Raw genomic sequence first — 26,616 nt, forward strand, 5'->3', positions numbered from 1 at the left:
AATAAATTTAAAATAACACAGTAGGGGAAAACATTTATTATAATGAATAATTTAAAAAAACAATTCGCAAAAACTACTAAATTGCTTCAAACATTGAATAACATTTTCTTCATCAGCAGAAAACTTCCGGCTTCTTTTTTTTGGGCGAGTGCCAAGGTTTGTTTGGATAGTATCAATTTATTTCGCTGACCCTGAAGTAAACAAAAAAAAGGAATGGTGGGATATATCGGTCCTAACCAGCGACTGCCACCTATGGCCCAAAGCGTAACTGCAGCATCTGTGTCAGGCTCGTCCATGGTGCGCGTGCGAGTACGTGCGCGATCTTAAAGCGACAGCCACAGTTGACAAATGAAGACATGACTTCAAATGAGGTAAGAATAACTCCGCCCCTTCCCTCCCCAAAGAAACTGTGGAGTGTGAGGGTCCGCACACTCTAATATAAAGGGAAGATAAAAGCTGATAAGTGCAGTCAGAGTAAAACAGTCAGGGCTCTTCGTACTCATCTGGGCATTGGTGGAGCATGCATGATGTAGAAAAAGCTTTAACATTACCTTTATAAACTGCACAATGCACCTTTAAACTTAGTATATTCACTTTGGATTAACATTCAACTTAATATATTCACTTGGGATGAACTTAATTCAAACGTGTGTTACCACTTGAATCGTTTTTTTAAAAAGTTGGTCAACAATTCAATTTGTAATCTTTTTATTGGTTGGTTGGTTTTTGGTTCAATTGGTTGAGCAATTCTCTTTTTAGAGTGTTCTGCCCGAAGCCAACTGGGATAGGTTCCAGCACCCCCGCAACCCTTGTGAGGAATAAGTAGTTAAGAAAATGGATGGAAGTTGTACTTGTGTATAAATTGCAGACACTGATGTACCCGCCTCTTACCTGAAGCTAGCTGGGATAAGCTCTAGCTCACCCATGACCCTCAAGAAGGGAAATAGTGTAGAAAATGAATGATAAATATTGACTCACAGATTACTGTGCAACTTTTTCAAATACTGCGGTTAAAGCTGAACTTCTTCAAACTCTCACTATTAATTATGCCACTGTTTTTACAGTGATAGTTTTCTTATGTTTACTCTGTGTTCATTTAACGCTACAGCACAAACATGAAGTCACCAATTTCTGAATATTTAGCGTAAACTGACAGCAGTGTTGCAACATAATCGGGGAAGTCTTACTTGTTAGGCATCTCAGCAAGGAGTTGCATCAAAAGCTCGGGTATGACTGTGAATGTGAGTGTGGATGATGTTCCGACAATTTGCGATTGGATGGCAACTCACACCTCCTGGCAGTGATGATAGACCCGACAGTAATTCACACATGACCCTGTGCAGGATAAGCATCAGAAACAGATGGTGGCAGAATGTTGGCAGTGCTCATTGTTGACAGGCATTTTTGCTGCAGCTGTGGCCGGCAGGACACCTCCTGCGTACGTGTCCTCTCCGCACAGAGGTGACCTTCTTGTCTCGCTCTTGGCCAGGGTTGCACACTTTTCTCAGGGGCTCTGCAGATGAATCAATTACTAAAACAGATGACAATTTCACTTTACAGTTGGATTGTTCCTTTGGGGGGGGGAATCACTTGCTCGTTGAAGTCACCTTTTAATTCCGGATGCCTCTGACTGACATTGTGTAAGAGGGAAACATATTTCCGGTCTCCATCGTTATCATTTCCTAAAGAGAAAGCACATGTAGGGAAGATTGGGGCTAGTATTTCACTTTTTATATTTTTATATATTTATTGGAATCAATACATGATATATAAACAAAATGTATACCAGATGAAAGACCAAAGTCTTAGCTATATTTTTGTATTCATGTCATTTTCATACTTTGTCAGTGCAGCGTTATAAGCCATCAAATAGAGTGAACATGTGACATGTTGCCCACCAATGAGTAAGTTGTCACACTATATGGGGTAAGATGTCACACTGGATTTTGCAACTAATAAAACAAGGACACAATTATTCTTGTTCTCTTGTTTTTATGTTTGTTTATTTTACCGCCAGAGATATTGTTTACCATAGATCCTGAAATTTTACCATAATCAATGAGCAAACTAACATAAAATATTGTGAAATAGATTAAAGTCCTTAGGAACTGCTAGCATGTAGGTCATAGCTCTCAGCCTCAAATGCCTGTTTTGCTTCCCTTAAACTGGAAATTTGAGATTAAACTAAATTTAAAAATAATAATAATAAAGCATTTTGGGTAATGGATGGATGGTTCATCATGAAACCAGAGTCCTGACATGTTGGCATACTGTAGTTCCAACAACTGGAAAATCCATTTTTAAACAATGAAACAAAATTAATTTCCTCACTCTTGAGAACAATTCTGGCATACATAAACCGTGTTGCCAGAGGTGCATTTTTCATTGGCCCAGTCTTTGCATGTGTGACAACAAACCCCAAAATGAATGGGACAAGTTGCCCCAAACTACCATGTTGGCTAATACTTGCTCTAGTTTAAAGATATCTTAAAACAGAGCAGTGACTGAGGCATGACAAGATGCCTGAATCTCTCCTCTAACAGGTCCACATGATTTGTTGCTTGAATTTGTCTAAGTACGTCGCCTGTTTCAAAATATGACATTGAAAATGTTTACTTTGTTTTGCGCAAAATAGATATCTTGTATTCATCTCAGCTCACAATGTGCTATTCTTTTCTCAGACAGTACACAACCCCTGACCATATATGACGAAAACTACTGTATTATTCCACTTTTTTTGATGTGCCCTCTAGTGGAGAAGAAAATTGCAATGTGACTAGTCTCCTCTACATTTTCATTTTGCGTTAGTGTCTTGTCACCGCCTCTAAAATCAATGTAGGAGTTTATTAATACTGCTAGAGCAGATATGGGCAAACCCCGGCCCGCGGGCCAAATACGGCCCGTTATGCGTTTCAATCCGGCCCGCCGAACTTATCCAATAAGGCTAGAAAAAAATTAATTATTTTTTTTTTTCAGTTCAGTGGCCGAGTGGTTAGAGTGTCCGCCCTGAGACTGGGAGGTCGTGGGTTCAATTCACGGCCGGGTCATACCAAAGACTATAAAAATGGGACCGATTGCCACTCTGCTTGACACTCAGCATGAAGGGTTGGAATTGGGAGGTTAGATCACCACATGATTCCCGAGCGCGGCGCTGTTGCTGCTCACCGCTCCCTCAGGGGATGGGTCAAATGCGGAGAACAAATTTCGCCCCACTTAGATGGGTGTGACAATCAATGGATCTTATCTTATCTTATCTTATTAATTTTATTTTGTCCCTGCAATGCCCGTGTTTCACCAATAGGTGGCGCCAGCCGCGGCGCCAACATTTTTATTGTGGGTGGGCCTGAGGAAAAATGGGTGGGCCAGAGAAAATATCCCCCAAAAAAAATTCCCTTCACGTCCCTAATAGTGCTTTACCGCGGGTACCAAGGACAGCGATTAAGTTGCCGCTCTTAACACACATTTTTTATGGCGTTATTTCGCTTCTTTAATTACGAGGGCGCAGAAAATAAAATCGCTGGCGCGGTCTCACGTAAAGTGAAGGACTGCTGTGAGTGACGGGTGCAGCTGGAGAAGGCGCTCTCCAGCTGCAGCAGTACGAGCAGTGGATGACTGGTGTCCCGTGCAGATTATGTTTTACACCAGAGTCACTGCTGTGTAACTTCTACACACCCGGAAAATATGATCACTGGGTCGGGGTCTCACTGATAAGCTCGTTTATGCACAGAAAGGGGACAGAAAGATACGCAGGGCACATTCATAACAACGTTTGCAATTTATTAAAATAAACGGGAGAATGGCAGTAAGCTTAACTCAAGATAACTGATTCATAAAATACAATTCTTCCTGGATTTGGACATTTACAGCAGGAGACGGCACGGTTTTGTGTTGAACACAGCAATAATGTCCTCATAGTCCAGAGAATCGGTCAATTCTTTTTTGAAAGAAAGCAGGGACAAAGAGTTCAGTCTATCAGTCAACATTGTGGCACTGTTGCGTGTTTTGATCCTTTTGACAGCTGAAGATAGTCTTTCTACATGTTGTCATGGGTGAGGTGAGGAGCGCGCATGCAGGAGACTGTTGATATTGGTGAATACATCCTCAGGGCGTGCGTCGAGCACTTCTATGAGCGTTTTCTTGTTGGCTTTTGGCTTCTTTTTGAGCTGCTGCACAAACACCGTGTGCTATGCGTCCCCCACGGAGATGGAAAAGTGGTCAGAGACGGATTGGATGTACGCGCTTTGTCCTCAGCGCGTGACAGGCAGCAGCGGCTATCATGCAGCCGCATGTGTCACACGTACTGTGGGCCCGGGCTAAAAATGGGTGGGCCAATGGAAAAAAATTCTTTAACTTTACGCCTTGAATTGAAATCTATTAATAATAGATGCAGTCACCAGGTTTGACAGATCACAGTGTATGTGCTATTATAATCTATTAACATTTCTCCTCCCACTTTGCCAAATAGTGTGTAAATGCCGCATCTTGCATATTCATTGAGGATTAGGGCTATTTTATAATAATCATAATAATAATAATAATACATTTCATTTAAAAACAGCACCTTTCAGAACACCCAAGGTCACTTTACAAAGCATAAAAACACAGCAAAAGTTGAGCTAAAACAATAAAAATGAAGCTATTGGAAAAGCTGTTTTAAATATGTGGATTTTGCACATTTGAAAAACGCAGTCCTAAGTGCACACTATAAGTAAATTGGGTTGTACATTTATCTGTGTGTTTTTACTGTGCTATGAGGTCCAAATGCTCCTGGTCCGGCCCATCTGTCAAAATTTCAAACCCATTGTGGCCCGCAAGTCAAAAAGTTTGCCCACCCCTGAATTAACCCATTACAAATGGGATGGATTGGCAAAAAGCCAGAAAATGTTGCTCTGCGAAAAGTGCGCAGATACAGAGACATATCTGTGGTCCGAGAGAACTGGGGCAAGTGCAACTTTGCAAACAGACCAAACCAAATTGTACAAATTGGTGCATCTAATTGGGTTCAGCAATTAGGTAAAATTTTGGTCCCATGTTTGCCCATGTTTGTTCCGGTTCCCTTTTTAAAGAAGGATGCAGAGAACGGGGACTGGAGGGTGTGCTCCAACTATAGAGGGATCACACTCCTCAGCCTCCCTGGTAAAGTCTATTCAGGGGTGCTGGAGAGGAGGGTCTGTCGTCTCTCGTATTCAGGAGGAGCATTGTGGTTTACAAATAGTAGGGACGCACTATTGTGGTGCTAATTATAACTAAATTTTTACGCAGGTAACTTGAAACTCTAACAGAATAAATTTTAAAAGTAACCCTCCCAACCCTTTTTTTTTTTTTTTCTCGGAGAGCTCAGTATTGATCATTTGACATGTCATCATCATTGTCCTCCCTTTTTTTTTTTTTTTGTATGTGGATGTGTGTTTGTGCGTGTCTGTGTGCGTGCGTGCGTGCGTGTAAAAAAAAAATAAATCTCATACCGTTCACCTAAACCGAACACTTCAAAATCCAGCCAGAGTCGTGGGGCCGCCAGGAGACCCGAAGAGGGACCAAAGAAAAAAAAGAAAAGCGAAGCCCAGCACCGACCAGACACCACCCACCGGGCCACTAACCAGAGTCCTTCACTAACCCCAGAGACATCTAAATTCCAACAAATCAGGGAGACCTCAAGGGCCCAAAGGAGAAACTGAGGAAAGGTAAAGGTAGAAAGGACAGACGAAGCAGAGTGAGATCCACAGACACCAGCCTCCACCGATTCAATGACCTGAGGGAGAAACAGATTGGGAGTTTCGATAGATGCTGGTGTGGTGGATCTGGCATGCATGAAAATCTCCACCAAAGAGGGGAGCCGTCGACCCCCGCCAGGACAGAGCAAGCGCAACACCTCAGGGCCCCCCAGGCCGCGGCAGCGCCAAAGGACGACCCCCGGGCCCCGCAGGGGCCACCGGCCGGAAAGCAGAACCAGGAGCAGGAGCGCCCCCCACCCCAAAACGGCCCGCGCCCCCAACCCAACGCAGCAGGACGGGGCACTGCAGGCCCACCAGGCACCCCACCAGGCACCCCACCGGCCCACAACCCCCGCTCCCCCCACGACCCCCCCCACCCCCCATCCACCACCCGCCATCCACCCCAGCCCCAACCGCCCCCAGGTCCCCAAATCCCCAGACACCCCCCACCCCAGCACCCCCACCAAACCCCCACCCACCCCACCGGGACCCCGGCGGGCACCCGGGATCAGCCCGGCGGGGCTCGCCCCCCGGATATTGGGGCCGGAGGCCCACCGGAGCGGGGCGGGCACAGCAACAATCCCGCCCACCCTCCCGGCCCCCGGAGCGCCGAGACCCGGGCCACGGATGGAACCCCCGGCCCAGGGGAGGGGGAGGAGGGCGGACAGGGGAGGGGGAGGGGACGGGGGAAGGAGACGACAGGAAGGGCAGGAGGCAGCGGCAGGTCCGCAGAGAGAGGGGGAGAGGAGGAGGAAGGGCGACGAGGGAGATGGGACAGGGAGGCGGAGGACGGGCGGGGAGAGGTGAAGAGGGAGAGGAAGCAAGGGGGAGGAAGGGGGAGGGGAGAGGGAACCACGGAACCGCGTCGCCGGGCCCAGAGCGACGGACCGCACCGGGGCGGCGCCGCCCCGAACACCAGGGAGAGCCCCGCAACACAGCACCCCCCACGAGACCCAGGGAACGACCAAGACGCAGCCGCCACCTAGCAGCCAACAGAGGGGCAGACCCGCCCACGCCCAGCCAGGGGGGGACAGCACCTGTAGAGTTAGTCCCCTGGCATGCAGTGAATCCGAATATTAGCCCTTAGTGCCCATTGGAAGTGAATCTGCTCGATCCTGTTGGCAGCAACTGGGTTCCTGACTATAAAAATACAACCATTAGTTACAAACTGTCAAATGCAGAGACATCAATGTAAGTTATCACGATGTGGTGGCTCTCGCTAACAGGCAGAATTAAATAACCAGAATTAGGTTAAAATATTCTATATACGTAGACCATATTTCTATGAATTTTGATATTTGTTTTTTATTTGAGGCCGATATTTCTTCCATTAAAATGGGATTTATGAGGAGGTTAGACAATTGGTCAATATTCAGAGTTTGTTTATTTTTCCAGTTAACAAGAATTGTTTTTTTTGCGATAGTAAGGGCTACAAGTGTAGATTGAAATTGTTTATGTGGTCGGTCAGTTGTTGTTAGGTCACCTAGCAAACACAAGTTTGGAGATAAAGGTATCCTACAGTCCAAGATAGCGGAAAGTTTTTCTAAGACTTTAGTCCAGAAATACATAACCGGAGTGCATAACCATAAAGCATGATAATAAGTGTCTGTAGTGTTTTGTAAACACTGGAGACAAATGTCGGAGTCGGAGAGTCCCATTTTCTTCATCATATATTGAGTAATGTATGTTCTATGGATAATTTTATATTGGATAAGTTGTAAATTTGTGTGTTTTGTCATTTTAAATGCATTTTCACAATCTTGAATCCAAAAGTCAGATTCCGGAGCTATAGACAAGTCTGTCTCCCATTTTAAGATGGGTAAAGACATTTTATCCGTATATGAAAGTAATTTATATATTTTTGAAAGTTTTTTTTGTTGTCGGAGAAAACTTGGCAATATCTTTAGCTAAAACAGGCGGTTGGAGCGTACCCTGAAGTGTTGGAATTTGTTTCTTTATCATATTTTTAACTTGCAGATAATGTAAAAAATTTCCGTTTGTTATTTTGTATTTTTGGAGCAAGGATGTATATGATATAAACATATTATCTGAGAAGAGATGGTGGAGATGTGTAATTCCTTTCTGCTCCCACACACCTAAATAAAATGATTGGTTGTTAATTCGAAAGTCAGGGTTATGCCATAGGGGAGAAAGCCCACAGGGCTCCACTTGGGCTTTTGTAATTTCTAATGCCTTCCACCAAGCAGTCAGGGTGGCGGAAATCATTGGGTTTTTAAAACAATTATGTCGCTTAATTGATGTTGTAATAAAGAGTAAATCTAGAAGTCTGAGGTTATTACAATCCTTCTGTTCTAGTGCCAGCCAACAGTTAGTATCTCTGTTGGGTTGTGCCCATAGAACGATATATTGTAGCTGGTTGGCTATATAGTAGTACATAAAATTTGGTGCCTCTAGACCACCTTTGGATTTGCTTTTCTGAAGAGTAGATAGACTAATCTTTGCTTTTTTTTTTATTCCAGTAAAATTTTGTAACGGCTGAGTCCAACAACTGGAACCATTTAGCCATAGGTTTAAATGGAATCATTGAGAAAAAATAGTTTATTTTAGGTAAAACTTTCATTTTAATGGTGGCTATTCGTCCTATTAAAGAAACCCTCCCAACCCTGACTACTGATTCCTTGAAATAAGGCTAAGTATCGGTACTCCACCAGCTGTAGGTGAGCTTTGCCACAAAGGAGTGTGATCAATGGTCTAAAGCTGAACAAGGGGCCTCATCAACAGAAGACCGTTTAAGGCCCAATTGACCGTAACGATTATTTGGGTTGCCGTAATGGCTTAATGAGAAATTTAGACGGTACTAAGGGGAGTTGTAATTTCCTCTGCAACCTCTGGGACACCACATTGACTTTGCTTGTTTGTAGGAGCAAAATAAACGATAAAAATCCTATTATCAAGTATTCATAATCTGAAGTTGCTACTTTAGTTAATCATGGAGTTCTTTGCTTTCATAAGAGAATTACTAATCCACTCAGTAAACACAAATGATTCGGCAGAAATTTAATTTCTAGACAACAAATTTATTTAGTAAGCACACATATATCAGTCACAGCCTTACCTATTAATGAAACGGAATAAAAATGTGAATCAAAGATAAAAAGAAAACTTGCAACCTAACTAACTACTCTAAGATAAAAGAAAGTAGATGAAAAGGGTAGATGGGGGATAAAGATGGAAGCGTTTGACCTGTCAATTATTTTATGTTTGAATAAAAGCATTGCACCAGTAGTATATGGTCAGATTGCAATTCAGGCGCAACTCACGGACTGCTTCAGTCGCACGGGAGAGAGAGAGACTCGAGCGTCGATCCTCGGTTGACAGCTGGATTTCTGCCCGGGAGTCTCTGGCTGCCGGTCGGTGATGCTCGCGCGGCCTGGAGGTCTGCAGGTCCTTGTGTGAGCGCTACGGGGGCCTCGGACTCATGCCTTGGGGGATGCGCAGGATACCTGCGAGTCCTTGCCTGATGCGCGCTGTGGCTCAAAGGAAGAAGCCGCGTAGTCACCCTCAGCGACCACGTCTCTCGTGATGATCAGAAAAAGTTCATGGGGCCAGACGTGAGGTGCAGAGAGGGCGGAGGAGTTGGCCGATCGGGAAAGTCCTTGAGCAGTTCATAGGGCGAAGGAGAGTTCGGGAAAAGAGAGCCCTTGACCAGTTCATGGGGAAGAGAGCGTCAGAAAAAGACTGAGAAGTTCCTTCGCGCGCTTGTTTTAAAAGCTGTATCAAAAGGGGGGCCGGCCTGCAGTCCCAGGGGGGAAGGGCCTTAGTCACGCCCCCCTCTGTGCGCATGAAGCAGACTTGTATTTGATAATTTTTGGATCAGAATTGACAACCAGATGCTTTATTTATGATTCTGAACACATTTCAAACATTACAGCGATCATAAAGTTATTTAATCCGCTAATCTTACTAATTACCAGAATTTAGTTGGCTACAGAAATTACACACATCATTCATTTGAGATAGACATACAGGTTGTGTACAAAGATAAACAGGAGATTTTTTTAAGTCAGTCAAGTACAAAGAGTCCGGATGTCCCAAATTATGTAGACTTCAGATTAATTAGGAGCAGCAGGATTCTTGAGGATAAACATACAACTTCTAAGGGGGCATTGTTTCCCCAAAAAACACATGGCTAATTCCTGTGGATAGGCCAGACCATAAAAGAGGGTCTGGGGACTGCTTATCAGACAGGATTTCAGGTCTGTCGGAGCTGTGGGCCTCCACCAGAGTTTCCTCTGGGTTTGCCCTGCTCGGGCATAGTTCACCATCTTTTGCAACCTTTCCGACCTTCTGTCACACGATTCCATTCGTAATGGATTAGTAACCGCCCCAGTTCTTGCAGCCCACAGAGACGCCTCTGTGTCCATGCATTTTCCATGGGCGGGGAGACTTTTAACGTCCCGCTCCACGCCGGCGCAACATTTTCCGGCCATCTGCCAAACCATCCCATTCATAATGGGTTAGTTATTGCCCCAAATCTCCCAGCCCACAGAGACGCCTCTTTGTCCGTTCACTTTCTGACACCTTAATCGGACACCTGTACCGCCACGCAACAGATCTTTTTCAGGGAGAGGTTTATTAGACACACACCCTGTGGGCATCACGTTGGCCGATCAAGCTCGTAACCAGCAATACAACGACAGGAACGCTGCGGGCTTCCACCAGAGTTTCCTCTGGTTTCGCCCTGCTCGGGCATAGTTCACCATCTTTTGCAACATTTTCCGGCCTTCTGCCATTCCATCCCATTCATAATGGGTTAGTTATTGCCCCAGATCTCCCAGCCCACAGAGACGCCTCTGTGTCCATGCATTTTCCATGGGTGGGGAGAATTTTAACGTCCTGCTCCACACCGGCGCAACATTTTCTGGCCATCTGCCAAACCATCCCATTCGTAATGGGTTTGTTACTGCCCCAGTTCACTCAGCCCACAGAGACGCCTCTGTGTCCGTGCACTTTCTGACACCTTCATCGGACACCTGTAACGCCACGCCACAGATCTCTTTTTCAGGGACAGGTTTATTAGACACACACCCTGTGGGCATCACGTTGGCCGATCAAGCTCGTTACCAACGGTACAACAACAGGACCGCTGCGGGCCTCAACCAGAGTTTCCTCTGGGTTCGCCCTGCTCGGGCATAGTTCACCATCTTTTGCAACTTTTCCGACCTTCTGTCATACCATCCCATTCGTAATGGGTTAGTAACCGCCCCAGTTCTTGCAGCCCACAGAGACGCCTCTGTGTCCGTTCACTCTCTGACACCTTCATCGGACACCTACGCCGCCACGCAACAGATCTTTTTCAGGGAGAGGTTTATTAGACACACACCCTGTGGGCATCACGTTGGCCGATCAAGCTCGTTACCAGCGGTACAACGACAGGACCGCTGCGGGGCTCCACCAGAGTTTCCTCTGGGTTCGCCCTGCTCGGGCATAGTTCACCATCTTTTGCAACATTTTCCGGCCTTCTGCCATCCCATCCCATTCATAATGGGTTAGCTATTATCCCAAATATCCCAGCCCACAGAGACGCCTCTGTGTCCATGCATTTTCCATGGGCGGGGAGACTTTTAACGTCCCGCTCCACGCCGGCGCAACATTTTCCGGCCGTCTGCCAAACCATCCCATTCGTAATGGGTTTGTTACTGCCCCAGTTCACTCAGCCCCCAGAGACGCGTCTGTGTCCGTGCACTTTCTGACACCTTCATCGGACACCTGTACCGCCACGAATAAGAGCTCTTTTTCAGGGAGAGTTTTATTAGACTTACACCCTGTGGGCATCACGTTGGCCGATCAAGCTCGTTACCAGTGGTACAACGACAGGACCGCTGCGAGGCTCCACCAGAGTTTCCTCTGGGTTCGCCCTGCTCGGGCATAGTTCACCATCTTTTGCAACATTTTCCGGCCTTCTGCCATCCCATCCCATTCATTTTTTTTTTTTTTTTTTTTTTTTTTTTTTTTTTTTTTTCTTTTTTGGGAGATCTCAGTATTGATCATTTGAAATGTCATCATCATTGTTCTCCCTTTTTTTTTTTTTTTTTTTTTTTGTATGTGTGTTTGTGCGTGTGTGCGTGCGTGTGTGTGTGCGTGCGTGCGTGCGTGCGAAAAAAAATAAAAATAAATAAGAATTCCCATACCGTTCACCTAAACCGAACACTTCAAAATCCAGCCAGAGTCGTGGGGCCGCCAGGAGACCCAAAGGGGGACCAAAGAAAAGAAAGAAAAGCGAAGCCCAGCACCGACCAGACACCACCCACCGGGCCACTAACCTTCACCAACCCCAAAGACATCCCAACTCCAACAAATCAGGGAAACCTCAAGGGCCCAAAGGAGAAACTGAGGAAAGGTAGAAAGGACAGACGAAGCAGAGTGAGATCCACAGACACCAGCCTCCACCGAATCAATGACCTGAGGGAGAAACAAGTTGTGTCTGAGTCTCGATAGATGCTGGTGTGGTGGATCTAGCATGCATGAAAATCTCCACCAAAGAGGGGAGCCGTCGACCTCCGCCAGGACAGAGCATCCCATCCCATTCATAATGGGTTAGCTATTATCCCAAATATCCCAGCCCACAGAGACGCCTCTGTGTCCATGCATTTTCAATGGGCGGGGAGACTTTTAACGTCCCGCTCCACGCCGGCGCAACATTTTCCGGCCGTCTGCCAAACTATCCCATTCGTAATGGGTTTGTTACTGCCCCAGTTCAATCAGCCCACAGAGATGCCTCTGTGTCTGTGCACTTTCTGACACCTTCATCGGACACCTGTACCACCACGCCACAGATCTCTTTTTCAGGGAGAAGTTTATTAGACACACACCCTATGGGCATCACGTTGGCCGATTAAGCTCGTTACCAGCGGTACAACGACAGGACCGCTGTGGGCCTCCACCAGAGTTTACTCTGGGTTCGCCCTGCTCGGGCATAGTTCACCATCTTTTGCAACTTTTCCGACCTTCTGTCACACCATGCCATTCGTAATGGGTTAGTAACCGCCCCAGTTCTTGCAGCCCACAGAGATGCCTCTGTGTCCGTTCACTTTCTGACACCTTCATCGGACACCTGTACCGCCACGCAACAGATCTTTTTCAGGGAGAGGTTTATTAGACACACACCCTGTGGGCATCACGTTGGCCGATCAAGCTCGTTACCAGCGGTACAACGACAGGACTGCTGCGGGTCTCCACCAGAGTTTCCTCTGGGTTCGCCCTGCTCGGGCATAGTTCACCATCTTTTGCAACATTTTCCGGCCTTCTGCCATCCCATCCCATTCATAATGGGTTAGTTATTATCCCAAATCTCCCAGCCCACAGAGACGCCTCTGTGTCCATGCATTTTCCATGGACGGGGAGACTTTTAACGGCCCACTCCACGCCGGCGCAACATTTTCCGGCCCTCTGCCAAACCATCCCAATCGTAATGGGTTTGTTACTGCCCCAGTTCACTCAGCCCACAGAGACGCCTCTATGTCCGTGCACTTTCTGACACCTTCATCGGACACCTGTACCGCCACGCCACAGATCTCTTTTTCAGGGAGAGGTTTATTAGACACACACCCTATGGGCATCACGTTGGCCGCTCAAGCTCGTTACCAGCGGTACAACGACAGGCCCGCTGGGGGCCTCCACCAGAGTTTCCACTGGGTTCGTCCTGCTCGGGCATAGTTCACCATCTTTTGCAACATTTTCCGGCCTTCTGCCATCCAATCCCATTCATCATGGGTTAGTTATTATCCCAAATCTCCCAGCCCACAGAGACGCCTCTGTGTCCATGCATTTTCCATGGGCGGGGAGAATTTTAACGCCCCGCTCCGCGCCGGCGCAAGATTTTCCGGCCGTCTGCCAAACCATCCCATTCGTAATGGGTTTGTTATTACCCCAAATCTCCGAGCCCACAGAGATGCCTCTGTGTCCGTATACCTTCTGATACCTTCATCGGACACCTGTACCGCCACGCCACAGATCTCTTTTTCAGGGAGAGGTTTACTAGACACACACCCTATGGGCATCACGTTGGCCGCTCAAGCTCGTTACCAGCGGTACAACGACAGGCCCGCTGTGGGCCTCCACCAGAGTTTCCTCTGGGTTCGCCCTGCTCGGGCATAGTTCACCATCTTTTGCAACCTTTCCGACCTTCTGTCATTCCATTCCATTCGTAATGGGTTAGTAACCGCCCCAGTTCTTGCAGCCCACAGAGACGCCTCTGTGTCCATGCATTTTCCATGGGCGGGGAGACTTAACGTCCAGCTCCACGCCGGCGCAACATTTTCCGGCCATCTGCCAAACCATCCCATTCCTAATGGGTTAGTTATTGCCCCAAATCCCCCAGCCCACAGAGACGCCTCTGTGTCCGTTCACTTTCTGACACCTTCATCGGACACCTGTACCGCCACGCAACAGATCTTTTTCAGGGAGAGGTTTATTAGACACACACCCTGTGGGCATCACGTTGGCCGATCAAGCTCGTTACCAGCAATACAACGACAGGAACGCTGCGGGCTTCCACCAGAGTTTCCTCTGGGTTCGCCCTGCTCGGGCATAGTTCACCATCTTTTGCAACCTTTCCGACCTTCTGTCATACCATTCCATTCGTAATGGGTTAGTAACCGCCCCAGTTCTTGCAGCCCACAGAGACGCCTCTGTGTCCATGCATTTTCCATGGGCGGGGAGACTTTTAACGTCCCGGGCTCCACGCCGGCGCAACGTTTTAAGGCCGTCTGCCAAACCATTCCATTCGTAATGGGTTTGTTACTGCCCCAGTTTACTCAGCCCACAGAGACGCCTCTGTGTCCGTTCACTTTCTGACACCTTCATCGGACACCTGTACCGCCACGCAACAGATCTTTTTCAGGGAGAGGTTTATTAGACACACACCCTGTGGGCATCACGTTGGCCGATCAAGCTCGTTACCAGCAATACAACGACAGGAACGCTGCGGGCTTCCACCAGAGTTTCCTCTGGGTTCGCCCTGCTTGGGCATAGTTCACCATCTTTTGCAACCTTTCCGACCTTCTGTCATACCATTCCATTCGTAATGGGTTAGTAACCGCCCCAGTTCTTGCAGCCCACAGAGACGCCTCTGTGTCCATGCATTTTCCATGGGCGGGGAGACTTTTAACGTCCCGGGCTCCACGCCGGCGCAACATTTTAAGGCCGTCTGCCAAACCATTCCATTCGTAATGGGTTTGTTACTGCCCCAGTTTACTCAGCCCACAGAGACGCCTCTGTGTCCGTGCACTTTCTGACACCTTCATCGAACATCTGTACCGCCACGCCACAGATCTCTTTTTCAGGGAGAGGTTTATTAGACACACACCCTATGGGCATCACGTTGGCCGCTCAAGCTCGTTACCAGCGGTACAACGACAGGACCGCTGTGAGCACCCAACAGAGTTTCCTCTGGGTTCGCCCTGCTCGGGCATAGTTCACCATCTTTTGCAAGCTTTCTGACCTTCTGTCATACCATTCCATTCGTAATTGGTTAGTAACCGCCCCAGTTCTTGCAGCCCACAGAGACGCCTCTGTGTCCATGCATTTTCCATGGGCGGGGAGACTTTTAACGTCCCGCTCCACGCCGGCGCAACATTTTCCGGCCATCTGCCAAACCATCCCATTCATAATGGGTTAGTTATTGCCCCAAATCTCCCAGCTAACAGAGACGCCTCTGTGTCCGTTCACTTTCTGACACCTTCATCGGACACCTGTACCGCCACGCAACAGATCTTTTTCAGGGAGAGGTTTATTAGACACACACCCTTTGGGCATCACGTTGGCCGATCAAGCTCGTTACCAGCGGTACAACAACAGGACCGCTGCGTGCCTCCACCAGAGTTTCCTCTGGGTTCGCCCTGCTCGGGCATAGTTCACCATCTTTTGCAACATTTTCCGGCCTTCAGCCATCCAATCCCATTCATCATGGGTTAGTTATTGCCCCAAGTCTCCCAGCCCACATAGACGCCTCTGTGTCCATGCATTTTCCATGGGCGGGGAGACTTTTAACGCCCTGCTCTGCGCGCCGGCGCAACATTTTCCGGCCGTCTGCCAAACCATCCCATTCGTAATGGGTTTGTTACTGTCCCAGTTCACTCAGCCCACAGAGACGCCTCTGTGTCCGTGCACCTTCTGATTCCTTCATCGGACACCTGTACCGCCACGCATAAGAGCTCTTTTTCAGGGAGAGTTTTATTAGACACACACCCTGTGGGCATCACGTTGGCCGATCAAGCTCGTTACCAGCGGTACAACGAAAGGACCGCTGTGGGCCTCCACCAGAGTTTCCTCTGGGTTCGCCCTGCTCGGGCATAGTTCACCATCTTTTGCAACATTTTACGGCCTTCTGCCATCCCATCCAATTCATAATGGGTTAGTTATTGCCCCAAATCTCCCAGGCCACAGAGACGCCTCTGTGTCGATGCATTTTCCATGGGCGGGGAGACTTTTAACGTCCCGCTCCACGCCGGCGCAAGATTTTCCGGCCTTCTGCCATCCCATCCCATTCATAATGGGTTAGTAACCGCCCCAGTTCTTTCAGCCCACAGAGACGCCTCTGTGTCCATGCATTTTCCATGGGCGGGGAGACTTAACGTCCCGCTCCACGCCGGCGCAACATTTTCCGGCCGTCTGCCAAACCATCCCATTCGTAATGGGTTAGTTACTGCCCCAGTTCACTCAGCCCACAGATACGCCTCTGTGTCTGTGCACTTTCTGACACCTTCATCGGACACCTGTACCGCCACGCCACAGATCTCTTTTTCAGGGAGAGGTTTATTAGACACACACCCTATGGGCATCACGTTGGCCGCTCTAGCTCGTTACCAGCGGTACGACAGGCCCGCTGTGGGCCTCCACCAGAGTTTCCTCTGGGTTCGCCCTGCTCGGGCATAGTTCACCATCTTTTGCAACCTTTCCGACCTTCTGTCATACCATTCCATTCGTAATGGGTTAATAACCGCCCCAGTTCTTGCAGCCCACAGAGACGCCTCTGTGTCCATGCATTTTCCATGGGCGGGGAGACTTTTAACGTCCCACTCCACGCCGGCGCAACATTTTCCAGCCGTCTGCCAAACCATCCCATTCGTAATGGGTTTGTTACTGCCCCAGTTTACTCAGCCCACAGAGACGCCTCTGTGTCCGTGCACTTTCTGACACCTCAATCGGACACCTGTACCGCCACGCCACAGATCTCTTTTTCAGGGAGAGGTTTACTAGACACACACCCTATGGGCATCACGTTGGCCGCTCAAGCTCGTTACCAGCGGTACAACGACAGGCCCGCTGTGGGCCTCCACCAGAGTTTCCTCTGGGTTCGCCCTGCTCGGGCATAGTTCACCATCTTTTGCAACCTTTCCGACCTTCTGTCATTCCATTCCATTCGTAATGGGTTAGTAACCGCCCCAGTTCTTGCAGCGCACAGAGACGCCTCTGTGTCCATGCATTTTCCATGGGCGGGGAGACTTTTAACGTCCCGCTCCACGCCGGCGCAACATTTTCCGGCCATCTGCCAAACCATCCCATTCATAATGGGTTAGTTATTGCCCCAAATCCCCCAGCCCACAGAGACGCCTCTGTGTCCGTTCACTTTCTGACACCTTCATCGGACACCTGTACCGCCACGCAACAGATCTTTTTCAGGGAGAAGTTTATTAGACACACACCCTGTGGGCATCACGGTGGCCGATCAAGCTCGTTACCAGCAATACAACGACAGGAACGCTGCGGGCTTCCACCAGAGTTTCCTCTGGGTTCGCCCTGCTCGGGCATAGTTCACCATCTTTTGCAACCTTTCCGACCTTCTGTCATACCATTCCATTCGTAATGGGTTAGTAACCGCCCCAGTTCTTGCAGCCCACAGAGACGCCTCTGTGTCCGTGCACTTTCTGACACCTTCATCGGACACCTGTACCGCCACGCCACAGATCTCTTTTTCAGGGAGAGGTTTATTAGACACACACCCTATGGGCATCACGTTGGCCGCTCAAGCTCGTTACCAGCGGTACAACAACAGGCCCGCTGGGGGCCTCCACCAGAGTTTCCTCTGGGTTCGCCCTACTCGGGCATAGTTCACCATCTTTTGCAACCTTTCAGACCTTCTGTCATTCCATTCCATTCGTAATGGGTTAGTAACCGCCCCAGTTCTTGCAGCCCACAGAGACGCCTCTGTGTCCATGCATTTTCCATGGGCGGGGAGACTTTTAACGTCCCGGGACGCTCCACGCCGGCGCAACATTTTCCGGCCGTCTGCCAAACCATCCCATTCGTAATGGGTTTGTTACTGCCCCAGTTCACTCAGCCCACAGAGATGCCTCTGTGTCCGTGCACTTTCTGAAACCTTCATCGGACACCTGTACCGCCACGCCACAGATCTCTTTTTCAGGGAGAGGTTTATTAGACACACACCCTATGGGCATCACGTTGGCCGATTAAGCTCGTTACCAGCGGTACAACGACAGGACCGCTGTGGGCCTCCACCAGAATTTCCTCTGGGTTCGCCCTGCTCGGGCATAGTTCACCATCTTTTGCAACATTTTCTGGCCTTCTGCCATCCCATCCAATTCATAATGGGTTAGTTATTGCCCCAAATCTCCCAGGCCACAGAGACGCCTCTGTGTCGATAAATTTTCCATGGGCGGGGAGACTTTTAACGTCCCGCTCCACGCCGGCGCAAGATTTTCCGGCCTTCTGCCATCCCATTCATAATGGGTTAGTAACCGCCCCAGTTCTTTCAGCCCACAGAGACGCCTCTGTGTCTGTGCACTTTCTGACACCTTCATCGAACATCTGTACCGCCACGCCACAGATCTCTTTTTCAGGGAGAGGTTTATTAGACACACACCCTATGGGCATCACGTTGGCCGATTAAGCTCCTTACCAGCAGTACAACGACAGGACCGCTGTGGGCCTCCAACAGAGTTTCCTCTGGGTTCGCCCTGCTCGGGCATAGTTCACCATCTTTTGCAACTTTTCTGACCTTCTGTCATACCATCCCATTTGTAATGGGTTAGTTATTATCCCAAATCTCGCAGCCCACAGAGACGCCTCTGTGTCCATGCATTTTCCATGGGCGGGGAGACTTTTAACGTCCCGCTCCACGCCGGCGCAACATTTTCCGGCCGTCTGCCAAACTATCCCATTCGTAAAGGGTTTGTTACTGCCCCAGTTCAATCAGCCCACAGAGATGCCTCTGTGTCTGTGCACTTTCTGACACCTTCATCGAACATCTGTACCGCCACGCCACAGATCTCTTTTTCAGGGAGAGGTTTATTAGACACTCACCCTATGGGCATCACGTTGGCTGCTCAAGCTCGTTACCAGCGGTACAACGACAGGACCGCTGTGGGCCTCCAACAGAGTTTCCTCTGGGTTCGGCCTGCTCGGGCATAGTTCACCATCTTTTGCAAGCTTTCCGACCTTCTGTCATACCATTCCATTTGTAATTGGTTAGTAACCGCCCCAGTTCTTGCAGCCCACAGAGACGCCTCTGTGTCCATGCATTTTCCATGGGCGGGGAGACTTTTAACATCCCACTCCACGCCGGCGCAACATTTTCCGGCCGTCTGCCAAACCATCCCATTCGTAATGGGTTTGTTACTGCCCCAGTTTACTCAGCCCACAGAGACGCCTCTGTGTCCGTGCACTTTCTGACACCTCAATCGGACACCTGTACCGCCACGCCACAGATCTCTTTTTCAGGGAGAGGTTTACTAGACACACACCCTATGGGCATCACGTTGGCCGCTCAAGCTCGTTACCAGCGGTACAACGACAGGCCCGCTGTGGGCCTCCACCAGAGTTTCCTCTGGGTTCGCCCTGCTCGGGCATAGTTCACCATCTTTTGCAACCTTTCCGACCTTCTGTCATTCCATTCCATTCGTAATGGGTTAGTAACCGCCCCAGTTCTTGCAGCCCACAGAGACGCCTCTGTGTCCATGCATTTTCCATGGGCGGGGAGACTTTTAACGTCCCGCTCCACGCCGGCGCAACATTTTCCGGCCATCTGCCAAACCATCCCATTCATAATGGGTTAGTTATTGCCCCAAATCCCCCAGCCCACAGAGACGCCTCTGTGTCCGTTCACTTTCTGACACCTTCATCGGACACCTGTACCGCCACGCAACAGATCTTTTTCAGGGAGAGGTTTATTAGACACACACCCTGTGGGCATCACGTTGGCAGATCAAGCTCGTAACCAGCAATACAACGACAGGAACGCTGCGGGCTTCCACCAGAGTTTCCTCTGGGTTCGCCCTGCTCGGGCATAGTTCACCATCTTTTGCAACCTTTCCGACCTTCTGTCATACCATTCCATTCGTAATGGGTTAGTAACCGCCCCAGTTCTTGCAGCCCACAGAGACGCCTCTGTGTCCGTGCACTTTCTGACACCTTCATCGGACACCTGTACCGCCACGCCACAGATCTCTTTTTCAGGGAGAGGTTTATTAGACACACACCCAATGTGCATCACGTTGGCCGATCAAGCTCGTTACCAGCGGTACAATGACAAGACCGCTGTGGGCATCCACCAGAGTTTCCTCTGGGTTCGCCCTGCTCGGGCATAGTTCACCATCTTTTGCAACATTTTCCGGCCTTCTGCCATCCCATCCCATTCATAATGGGTTAGTTATTATCCCAAATCTCGCAGCCCACAGAGACGCCTCTGTGTCCATGCATTTTCCATGGGCGGGGAGACTTTTAACGTCCCACTCCACGCCGGCGCAACATTTTCCGGCCGTCTGCCAAACCATCCCATTCGTAATGGGTTTGTTACTGCCCCAGTTTACTCAGCCCACAGAGACGCCTCTGTGTCCGTGCACTTTCTGACACCTCAATCGGACACCTGTACCGCCACGCCACAGATCTCTTTTTCAGGGAGAGGTTTACTAGACACACACCCTATGGGCATCACGTTGGCCGCTCAAGCTCGTTACCAGCGGTACAACGACAGGCCCGCTGTGGGCCTCCACCAGAGTTTCCTCTGGGTTCGCCCTGCTCGGGCATAGTTCACCATCTTTTGCAACCTTTCCGACCTTCTGTCATTCCATTCCATTCGTAATGGGTTAGTAACCGCCCCAGTTCTTGCAGCCCACAGAGACGCCTCTGTGTCCATGCATTTTCCATGGGCGGGGAGACTTTTAACGTCCCGCTCCACGCCGGCGCAACATTTTCCGGCCATCTGCCAAACCATCCCATTCATAATGGGTTAGTTATTGCCCCAAATCCCCCAGCCCACAGAGACGCCTCTGTGTCCGTTCACTTTCTGACACCTTCATCGGACACCTGTACCGCCACGCAACAGATCTTTTTCAGGGAGAGGTTTATTAGACACACACCCTGTGGGCATCACGTTGGCCGATCAAGCTCGTAACCAGCAATACAACGACAGGAACGCTGCGGGCTTCCACCAGAGTTTCCTCTGGGTTCGCCCTGCTCGGGCATAGTTCACCATCTTTTGCAACCTTTCCGACCTTCTGTCATACCATTCCATTCGTAATGGGTTAGTAACCGCCCCAGTTCTTGCAGCCCACAGAGACGCCTCTGTGTCCGTGCACTTTCTGACACCTTCATCGGACACCTGTACCGCCACGCCACAGATCTCTTTTTCAGGGAGAGGTTTATTAGACACACACCCAATGGGCATCACGTTGGCCGATCAAGCTCGTTACCAGCGGTACAATGACAAGACCGCTGTGGGCATCCACCAGAGTTTCCTCTGGGTTCGCCCTGCTCGGGCATAGTTCACCATCTTTTGCAACATTTTCCGGCCTTCTGCCATCCCATCCCATTCATAATGGGTTAGTTATTATCCCAAATCTCGCAGCCCACAGAGACGCCTCTGTGTCCATGCATTTTCCATGGGCGGGGAAACTTTTAACGTCCTGCTCCACGCCGGCGCAACATTTTCCGGCCGTCTGCCAAACCATCCCATTCGTAATGGGTTTGTTACTGCCCCAGTTTACTCAGGCCACAGAGAAACCTCTGTGTCCGTGCACTTTCTGACACCTTCATCGGACACCTGTACCGCCACGCCACAGATCTCTTTTTCAGGGAGAGGTTTATTAGACACACACCCAATGGGCATCACGTTGGCCGATCAAGCTCGTTACCAGCGGTACAATGACAAGACCGCTGTGGGCATCCACCAGAGTTTCCTCTGGGTTCGCCCTGCTCGGGCATAGTTCACCATCTTTTGCAACATTTTCCGGCCTTCTGCCATAACATCCCATTCATAATGGGTTAGTTATTATCCCAAATCTCGCAGCCCACAGAGACGCCTCTGTGTCCATGCATTTTCCATGGGCGGGGAGACTTTTAACGTCCTGCTCCACGCCGGCGCAACATTTTCCGGCCGTCTGCCAAACCATCCCATTCGTAATGGGTTTGTTACTGCCCCAGTTCACTCAGCCCACAGAGATGCCTCTGTGTCCGTGCACTTTCTGACACCTTCATCGGACACATGTACCGCCACGCCACAGATCTCTTTTTCAGGGAGAGGTTTATTAGACACTCACACCATTGGAAATCACGTTGGCCGATCAAGCTCGTTACCAGCGGTACAATGACAAGACCGCTGTGGGCCTCCACCAGAGTTTCCTGTGGGTTCGCCCTGCTCGGGCATAGTTCAGCAACTTTTGCAACATTTTCCGGCCTTCTGCCATCCCATCCCATTCATAATGGGTTAGTAACCGCCCCAGTTCTTTCAGCCCACAGAGACGCCTCTGTGTCCATGCATTTTCCATGGGCGGGGAGACTTTTAACGTCCCGCTCCACGCCGGTGCAACATTTTCCGGCCGTCTGCCAAACCATCCCATTCGTAATGGGTTTGTTACTGCCCCAGTTCACTCAGCCCACAGAGACGCCTCTGTGTCCGTGCACTTTCTGACACCTTCATCGGACACCTTTACCGCCACGCCACAGATCTCTTTTTCAGGGAGAGGTTTACTAGACACACACCCTATGGGCATCACGTTGGCCGCTCAAGCTCGTTACCAGCGGTACAACGACAGGCCCGCTGTGGGCCTCCACCAGAGTTTCCTCTGGGTTCGCCCTGCTCGGGCATAGTTCACCATCTTTTGCAACCTTTCCGACCTTCTGTCATTCCATTCCATTCGTAATGGGTTAGTAACCGCCCCAGTTCTTGCAGCCCACAGAGACGCCTCTGTGTCCATGCATTTTCCATGGGCGGGGAGACTTTTAACGTCCCGGGACGCTCCACGCGGGCGCAACATTTTCCGGCCATCTGCCAAACCATCCCATTCATAATGGGTTAGTTATTGCCCCAAATCCCCCAGCCCAAAGAGACGCCTCTGTGTCCGTTCACTTTCTGACACCTTCATCGGACACCTGTACCGCCACGCAACAGATCTTTTTCAGGGAGAGGTTTATTAGACACACACCCTGTGGGCATCACGTTGGCCGATCAAGCTCGTTACCAGATGTACAACGACAGGACCGCTGCGGGGCTCCACCAGAGTTTCCTCTGGGTTCGCCCTGCTCGGGCATAGTTAACTATCTTTTGCAACATTTTCCGGCCTTCTGCCATCCCATCCTATTCATAATGGGTTAGTTATTATCCCAAATCTCCCAGCCCACAGAGACGCCTCTGTGTCCATGCATTTTCCATGGGCGGGGAGACTTTTAACGTCCCGCTCCACGCCGGCGCAACATTTTCCGGCCATCTGCCAAACCATCCCATTCGTAATGGGTTTGTTACTGCTCCAGTTTACTCAGCCCACAGAGACGCCTCTGTGTCCGTGCACTTTCTGACACCTTCATCGGACACCTGTACCGCCACGCCACAGATCTCTTTTTCAGGGAGAGGTTTATTAGACATTCACCCAATGGGCATCACGTTGGCCGATCAAGCTCGTTACCAGCGGTACAATGACAAGACCGCTGTGGGCCTCCACCAGAGTTTCCTGTGGGTTCGCCCTGCTCGGGCATAGATCAGCATCTTTTGCAACATTTTCCGGCCTTCTGCCATCCCATCCCATTCATAATGGGTTAGTAACCGCCCCAGTTCTTTCAGCCCACAGAGACGCCTCTGTGTCCATGCATTTTCCATGGGCGGGGAGACTTTTAACGTCCCGCTCCACGCCGGCGCAACATTTTCCGGCCGTCTGCCAAACCATTCCATTCGTAATGGGTTTGTTACTGCCCCAGTTTACTCAGCCCACAGAGACGCCTCTGTGTCCGTGCACTTTCTGACACCTTCATCGGACACCTGTACCGCCACGCCACAGATCTCTTTTTCAGGGAGAGGTTTATTAGACACACACCCTGTGGGCATCACGTTGGCCGATCAAGCTCGTTACCAGCGGTACAACAACAGAACCGCTGCGGGCCTCCACCAGAGTTTCCTCTGGGTTCGCCCTGCTCGGGCATAGTTCACCATCTTTTGCAACATTTTCCGGCCTTCTGCCATCCAATCCCATTCATCATGGGTTAGTTATTGCCCCAAGTCTCCCAACCCACAGAGATGCCTCTGTGTCCGTGCACTTTCTGAAACCTTCATCGGACACCTGTACCGCCACGCCACAGATCTCTTTTTCAGGGAGAGGTTTACTAGACACACACCCTATGGGCATCACGTTGGCCGCTCAAGCTCGTTACCAGCGGTACAACGACAGGCCCGCTGTGGGCCTCCACCAGAGTTTCCTCTGGGTTCGCCCTGCTCGGGCATAGTTCACCATCTTTTGCAACCTTTCCGACCTTCTGTCATTCCATTCCATTCGTAATGGGTTAGTAACCGCCCCAGTTCTTGCAGCCCACAGAGACGCCTCTGTGTCCATGCATTTTCCATGGGCGGGGAGACTTTTAACGTCCCGGGACGCTCCACGCCGGCGCAACATTTTCCGGCCATCTGCCAAACCATCCCATTCATAATGGGTTAGTTATTGCCCCAAATCCCCCAGCCCAAAGAGACGCCTCTGTGTCCGTTCACTTTCTGACACCTTCATCGGACACCTGTACCGCCACGCAACAGATCTTTTTCAGGGAGAGGTTTATTAGACACACACCCTGTGGGCATCACGTTGGCCGATCAAGCTCGTTACCAGATGTACAACGACAGGACCGCTGCGGGGCTCCACCAGAGTTTCCTCTGGGTTCGCCCTGCTCGGGCATAGTTAACTATCTTTTGCAACATTTTCCGGCCTTCTGCCATCCCATCCCATTCATAATGGGTTAGTTATTATCCCAAATCTCCCAGCCCACAGAGACGCCTCTGTGTCCATGCATTTTCCATGGGCGGGGAGACTTTTAACGTCCCGCTCCACGCCGGCGCAACATTTTCCGGCCATCTGCCAAACCATCCCATTCGTAATGGGTTTGTTACTGCTCCAGTTTACTCAGCCCACAGAGACGCCTCTGTGTCCGTGCACTTTCTGACACCTTCATCGGACACCTGTACCGCCACGCCACAGATCTCTTTTTCAGGGAGAGGTTTATTAGACATTCACCCAATGGGCATCACGTTGGCCGATCAAGCTCGTTACCAGCGGTACAATGACAAGACCGCTGTGGGCCTCCACCAGAGTTTCCTGTGGGTTCGCCCTGCTCGGGCATAGATCAGCATCTTTTGCAACATTTTCCGGCCTTCTGCCATCCCATCCCATTCATAATGGGTTAGTAACCGCCCCAGTTCTTTCAGCCCACAGAGACGCCTCTGTGTCCATGCATTTTCCATGGGCGGGGAGACTTTTAACGTCCCGCTCCACGCCGGCGCAACATTTTCCGGCCGTCTGCCAAACCATTCCATTCGTAATGGGTTTGTTACTGCCCCAGTTTACTCAGCCCACAGAGACGCCTCTGTGTCCGTGCACTTTCTGACACCTTCATCGGACACCTGTACCGCCACGCCACAGATCTCTTTTTCAGGGAGAGGTTTATTAGACACACACCCTGTGGGCATCACGTTGGCCGATCAAGCTCGTTACCAGCGGTACAACAACAGAACCGCTGCGGGCCTCCACCAGAGTTTCCTCTGGGTTCGCCCTGCTCGGGCATAGTTCACCATCTTTTGCAACATTTTCCGGCCTTCTGCCATCCAATCCCATTCATCATGGGTTAGTTATTGCCCCAAGTCTCCCAACCCACAGAGATGCCTCTGTGTCCGTGCACTTTCTGAAACCTTCATCGGACACCTGTACCGCCACGCCACAGATCTCTTTTTCAGGGAGAGGTTTACTAGACACACACCCTATGGGCATCACGTTGGCCGCTCAAGCTCGTTACCAGCGGTACAACGACAGGCCCGCTGTGGGCCTCCACCAGAGTTTCCTCTGGGTTCGCCCTGCTCGGGCATAGTTCACCATCTTTTGCAACCTTTCCGACCTTCTGTCATTCCATTCCATTCGTAATGGGTTAGTAACCGCCCCAGTTCTTGCAGCCCACAGAGACGCCTCTGTGTCCATGCATTTTCCATGAGCGGGGAGACTTTTAACGTCCCGCTCCACGCCGGCGCAACATTTTCCGGCCATCTGCCAAACCATCCCATTCATAATGGGTTAGTTATTGCCCCAAATCCCCCAGCCCACAGAGACGCCTCTGTGTCCGTTCACTTTCTGACACCTTCATCGGACACCTGTACCGCCACGCCACAGATCTCTTTTTCAGGGAGAGGTTTATTAGACACACACCCTATGGGCATCACGTTGGCCGCTCAAGCTCGTTACCAGCGGTACAACGACAGGCCCGCTGTGGGCCTCCACCAGAGTTTCCTGTGGGTTCGCCCTGCTCCGGCATAGTTCAGCATCTTTTGCAACATTTTCCGGCCTTCTGCCATCCCATCCCATTCATAATGGGTTAGTAACCGCCCCAGTTCTTTCAGCCCACATATACGCCTCTGTGTCCATACATTTTCCATGGGCGGGGAGACTTTTAACGTCCCGCTCCACGC

The 26,616-nt window shown here is 50.0% G+C and overlaps 1 long non-coding RNA gene across 1 annotated transcript in view; it reads right to left on the reverse strand.

Annotated features, from left to right (window-relative positions):
• Positions 1 to 26,616, reverse strand: part of LOC144049190 (uncharacterized) — a 75,773-nt gene continuing 49,157 nt past the window's right edge. Inside the window, exons 3-4 of the long non-coding RNA XR_013293510.1 lie at positions 1,608 to 1,682; positions 1 to 1,531 (exon numbers count right to left, since the gene is read on the reverse strand). This is a non-coding gene — a long non-coding RNA (uncharacterized LOC144049190). The remainder of the gene's footprint in view (positions 1,532 to 1,607; positions 1,683 to 26,616) is intronic.

Source organism: Vanacampus margaritifer, chromosome 3, assembly GCF_051991255.1.
Source record: "Vanacampus margaritifer isolate UIUO_Vmar chromosome 3, RoL_Vmar_1.0, whole genome shotgun sequence".
In the NCBI taxonomy this organism is placed as follows: domain Eukaryota; kingdom Metazoa; phylum Chordata; class Actinopteri; order Syngnathiformes; family Syngnathidae; genus Vanacampus; species Vanacampus margaritifer.